The following is a 6,180-nucleotide window of genomic DNA, read 5'->3' as shown; positions in this document are numbered from 1 at the left end:
ATGCTAGACCACATAACAAAGTGGACAATTATTTGTACAGTATGCACTGTAACTGTGAATGCTGTAACCACAGATCCGGACTGATGAAGCATGTTTTAATGACAAATCAAGTCTCATAAGTAGTACTGTCATTGTGAATTTCAGCAATTGTGAACACTTAGCTAAGTCTTCCCTCAATTTACACAGTAATAGCTTTGTTGGAAATCCAGTGTATATTAAACTTGCAAGATATATAGCTTTTAAATATATACAATTAAATTAGGTTTCACAATCAGATTGTTATTTTAAAAAAGTTTTTAATCTATGGGAACATTTGATGGTACATTATAAGGTCTTAAGGGATTTGGGGCAATTCTTAATTGTGCAGAACATCTAACAGCCCTGCTTCCACCCAAATGAATACCATTATCACCTACTAATCATTGTAACAAACACATTACTTGCCCCCTCTCTCCAATATTTCCAAAGACTCCCCTGGAAGGTAGTACTTCCCTTACGGAAAACCACTGATTTATATCCTACAGATGTCAACCACAAATACCATTAAAGGGAGTAGTAATCAGACAAGAAATATTCTTAAGAGGAGAGAAAAGTGTTAAAACAGCACAAGTGCACTGCATGAATTAAAGAATCTCCATTTTTTTTTTTCTAATTTCCAAAAAGATACAGTAAGCAACACCCTACTCTATACCTAGACATTGTCTTGGAGAGGTTTCTGGGATGATGACAGATATCTGAGAAGCTAGGAATTTTTACCTAGAGAAAATAAGATCTAATGTTTAAATTATTACACAGAACTAAATTTCCCCCCCCATTACACATTAGGTGAGGACTTAAGGTTTTTCAGACAGCTTAGCTGTACCCAAGAAATAGTTATCAAGACTGTAAAATACCTCAGGGAATAACACAAAGGCTAATTGCAGTATGGAGGCTACTTTGTGACCTCAGGGAGAACAATTTTCATGGACCTTTGTGTTGCCATGGGAGATATTCTTGGGAGACAAGGATATGGAGACAAGGAAGCCTGGCTGTGAAAAGAAGAAAAATGTCTTTTCCCTTACTAATCTGCCTGTTGTCAGTGTAATCTGCAGGCCCCCAAACACTGGACATAAGCGGATAGGAAAAATGTATTGATCTTCTCAGGCAATAGCATACTAACTAGAGGGAGATGAGATGCAGGGAGGGGTTTTTTTGTTTTTAAAGATGGAAGAAACTTGAACAGGTTTATTTGCTATGGGGAAAGGGTCGGTAGAGAGAAATGGTTGAGATAATGGAGAATGGAGTTGATCAATGAAGGGTGATTCTCCAGGATAAATGGGTAGCCATGATGAAAGAATTTCTCTTGGACTATAGCAGGGAGCAACTATGAGAATCAAACCAAAATATTTGGGGATTTGGAATCAACTGAAGGGAAAAGTTGGGAATTCTTGTATTTTAATCAACATATTTAATCATTAAATTGGGATTATATTTTGAGTAAATCTTCAAGAGTTTATTAACCTAGTTTCAATTAATTCTTCATACTTGCTTTTTAATCAACTTTTAAGGTATAATATACATAAATAAAATTGTCTAAATCATAAAATTGTAGCTCAGTGAATTTTCTCAAATTGAATAAACCCTTATAACTACCATCCAGGTCAAGAGACAGAATATTACTAGCACCTCCAGAAGTCCCCTCTTGGCTGCTCTGTGGCAGTCTCCCCTCAAGGCTAATCACTACTCTGACTTCTAAATCATAGATTAGTTTTGCATGTTTTTGAACTTTATAGAAGATATGGGACTATACAATATACTCTTTTTCATCTGACTTCATCCACTCAACGTGTTTTGAGATTTGTTGGGTGTGGTTGCAGATTCTTTATTCTCATAGCTGTATAGTATTCCACTGTGTGTATACACCCCTAGTGGATTTATCCATTCTACTCTTGATTGTCATTTAGGTACTTTCTAGTTTTAAGTATTATGCATATGCAGCACCACATGACCATCTTTGGTCTTGTCTTGGTTTATACAGTTATATATTTCAGTTGGATATAGACTTAAGAAGAGAAAAAAATGGTAAGTTGGTTTTTCTAACTGCCAAAATATGTTGATCTGTTTTACTAGCATGGAGAAACAGTGACATCTGGTGCATAAAATAATGAATTTCAGGTTTCAATATATATTTGAAAAATTTTTAAAGAATCTATTCTTTTTTTTAACATTTTTTATTGATTTATAATCATTTTACAATGTTGTATCAAATTCCAGGGTTCAGCACAATTTTTCAGTCATTCATGGACATATACACACTCATTGTCATATTTTTTTCTCTGTGAGTTATCATAACATTTTGTGTATATTTCCCTGTGCTATACAGTGTAATCTTGTTTATCTATTCTACAATTTTTGAAATCCCAGTCAATCCCTTCCCACCCTCCATCCCCCTGGCAACCACAAGTCTGTATTCTCTGTCTATGAGTCTATTTCTGTCCTGTATTTACGCTTTGCTTTTGTTTGTTTTTGTTTTTTAGATTCCACATATGAGCCATCTCATATGGTATTTTTCTTTCTCTTTCTGGCTTACTTCACTTAGAATGACATTCTCCAGGAGCATCCATGTTGCTGCAAATGGCATTATGTTGTCGGTTTTTATGGCTGAGTAGTATTCCATTGTATAAATATACCACTTCTTCTTTATCCAGTCACCTGTTGATGGACATTTAGGCTGTTTCCATGTTTTGGCTATTGTAAATAGTGCTGCTATGAACATTGGGGTGCAGGTGTCATCCTGAAGTAGGGTTCCTTCTGGATACAAGCCCAGGAGTGGGATTCCTGGGTCATATGGTAAGTCTATTCCTAGTCTTTTGAGGAATCTCCACACTGTTTTCCATAGTGGCTGCACCAAACTGCATTCCCACCAGCAGTGTAGGAGGGTTCCCCTTTCTCCACAGCCCTCCAGCATTTGTCATTTGTGGGTTTTTGAATGACGGCCATTCTGATAAAGAATCTATTCTTAAGGGTAGTGTAAAGTCATAAGAATCCATATGTACAGTAAGCTTATAATTCTTGCTTCTAATATTAAATTTAATCTTAAATGTATTCATTTTGAACACAAATAATTTAAGAATAAAATTCTTGAACTGTTAGTAATTGATAGGTTAAGTAACTAAGTAAGATTAATAGATTTATGGAAGAAATGCTTTTTGATGCATAGTAATGACAATTTTTTAATGCAAATCACTATCCTTAATATTGCCACACAGTGAAAAAATTAAAGGTTTGTGAAATATGCAATTTTCTTTCTAACCTAAACCAAAAAACCCTGCACGAAACAAAATACAAATATATAAAAATAATATGTTTATAAGGTAATAAGAAAGTAAAACTAATTTATGTATTGGAATTTTTTTGAATAATTAAGGAAGCTCTGTGTACCCTTTTGTAAACCTTTTTACCTCTGCTGTAAAAGCTAAACTTTTAAAAAAAATTATTACATTATATGATTAGGAAACATACAAGAGCACGCTACTTTACTTTTTTGTTTGTGTATAATCTTTGTTGTCACAAAATAAGTAGATGGGTCAAGTATTTCCTTTAAGGCATTGTTACACCTACAGTTTTAGAAAGATGGTACAGTTTTTTTTTTTTTTCAATTCACACTGTGAAGCTCATGAATCAAAGCTGATCACACTGAAGCTTAATGCTCTTCAGCATTTATTCCACGGATGTTTATTGTAACCTTTTATCTGCCAAGTGTATTAGCTAGTGGAGTCCTGGATGAGGTTCTTCTTTCTCCCTTTTGCCCTTCCTAAGTCCCTCGTAATCTTCTTTTCTTTCTTTCCTCTATCTCCCTTTAGTGTGAGAGAAACCTGAATAAATTTAAATGCTGACAAAGAACTTGATCACTGGAGATGTTAAAGACACAAGAGAGAACTGGAGTGACTGGTGAAGCAGAGAAGCAGAAAAGCAAGGACAGAAGCTATTAACTTTAAGTAAGAGCAGGAATCCTTTTTTAATTATGTCAGGGAAGAAGGAAGAACGAATGGAGGAGTGTAAAATAAAAGGAGAGTGGCAGGAAGTTGAGGAAGATTTGATTACTGTTTTCTATGAAGTAGTGATTGAGTTCATGTTCTGAAAGTGACATTGGAGGAGGTATATTGATAGTCTGAAAAAAGGTGAAGAAAGTTTGTGGTAGTAATTACTGACAACTGGAGAAAGTAGGAGTAACTAGAGGAAATAATACAGGATTTCTTAGAAGCCCTGAAGACCCAGTTGAGGCAAAAGATCTTGAATTTATAATGGTGCCAATCATCAGCAGTGCTCATGAAACAAAGTTTAACCGGAGAGGAGGACAGGTGAATTGAGCTGGGTTGAGTTTCTTTAAGAATATATATAATAGAAGACAAATGAGCCAGAAAAATAAGGGTCTAAAGGATGAATATGAAAATATTTCATGTGTTGATGTTGATCTGAAGATAAGGGGTGTTTTACAGATAGATTACTGATAGATTTTGACAGACAGAGAGAATATTGATGATTCTTAAGTACGTGGCAATTAGATAAAGTATGTAATAAGGAAGCAGAAGAGTTGGAAGGATGAGTGAGATTAAGGCCAGAGGAAAATTGTGAATTTATGACGTTATGAAGCATTTGAAGTGATGAGTGAGACAGGAGAGTGTGGCAAATGTGAAGTGAAAATGGAAGTCTTTGGAAGTGAGGAAGTCAATAAAACAAGGGGCAAATGTATTAGATGGACATTGGCAGATAATCAGAATAATAACAGAACTTAAGAAAGTTTGAGTGATTTAGCAAAGTCCTTGATAAATGAGGGTCAGTGATCAGGTTATTAGTTGATGAAAGTAGTGTTGGTGAGGACCAAAAGTAAGTAATTGAAAAAATTAATAATTTTCAAAAGAAGAAAATTAACTGATTAATAAGCCTATAAAACAATGTCCAACCTTACAAACAATAAAATCACTGTAAATAAAAAAATGAGAGACTTTTTATCTATGGAATTACCAGAAATTAAAACGATCATTGTCAAGGATGTCATGAAGTAGACACTTTAATAAATGTGAGTGTAAACTATTGGAATATTTTGGAAAGTAATTTAACAATATTTATTGACTATGTATCAGTAAACTTTGACCAGGTAATTCTGTTTCTGAGAAACTATTATAAAGGGATTTTACAAAGTAACTGCAGTGTTATTTAAAATAATCAAAAATTGAAGAAGTATCTAACAAGAGAGAAAATGCTTTTCATATAAAGTTAAGTAGAAAAGTATCTTACAATATTTTATTTACAATAGGATCAAATTGTTTAAAACCAAAACCTATGCATAAAAAAAAGAGATTGGAACAAAATATCCTAAGAAGAAGGAAAACTAATGTTTTTTTTCCTCATTTAAAAATATTTTCTTTGTGTTTTTCAAAGTTTCTCTAATTAGTGCTTTATCAAATTTTGCTGGAGATATAAAACCAAGTTTGTTAACAGTGAAACCAACCACCAACACTATCACCAACAAAAATTCCAATGGGCTAAAAATATAAAGGAAAATTAAAATAAATGTAAAATATATCAAGAAATAAAATAAGAAAATGATCATCTAAATTAAAATTCTAATGGTATTTAAATGTAGAATTTGATATGTTGATTCTAAACTTATTCTTGAGGAGTAAATGAAACAGGAAACATATACATTGTAAAGTTTATTTTGATAAGGTCTATTTGTATATATCTTTAAAATTTTTAAATATTTAGACCCTTTGACACGCATTGGTCTCCAATCTGTCTCCTTAATTCGGTGAGATTGTTGGACTCCTTCTAGGTTTGCCTTCGCTATGCCAAAATCTGGGAATACTTCCAAGTCAGAGGTCGGGGCCATGATCGGACTCACCTCATTTGTTTTCCTTTCTTTAGGGATCACAGACCTGTGCCACCTGTTGTCCACTACCTGACAGTTGTTTTCTGTAATTTTTCCACTTTCTAGTTGACAGCAAAAGGTAACTCTAGATACTCTCAGAGCTGTAAGTAGAAGTCCCACCTAGAATTTTAGATTCAACAAAAATATCTTTTGAAAATGAGAGAAAAATAATACATTTTCAGATAAACTGAGACTGAGAGAACTTGTTGCCAGCAAAATTTGCCACATACAAGAAATACTAAAGGACTGTCTTCAGCTTGAGGAAACTG

The sequence above is a fragment of the Camelus dromedarius genome, chromosome 2 (assembly GCF_036321535.1).
Source record: "Camelus dromedarius isolate mCamDro1 chromosome 2, mCamDro1.pat, whole genome shotgun sequence".
Lineage (NCBI taxonomy): Eukaryota > Metazoa > Chordata > Mammalia > Artiodactyla > Camelidae > Camelus > Camelus dromedarius.
The sequence above is the reverse complement of the archived record's forward strand: the minus strand, read 5'-3'. Positions refer to the sequence as shown.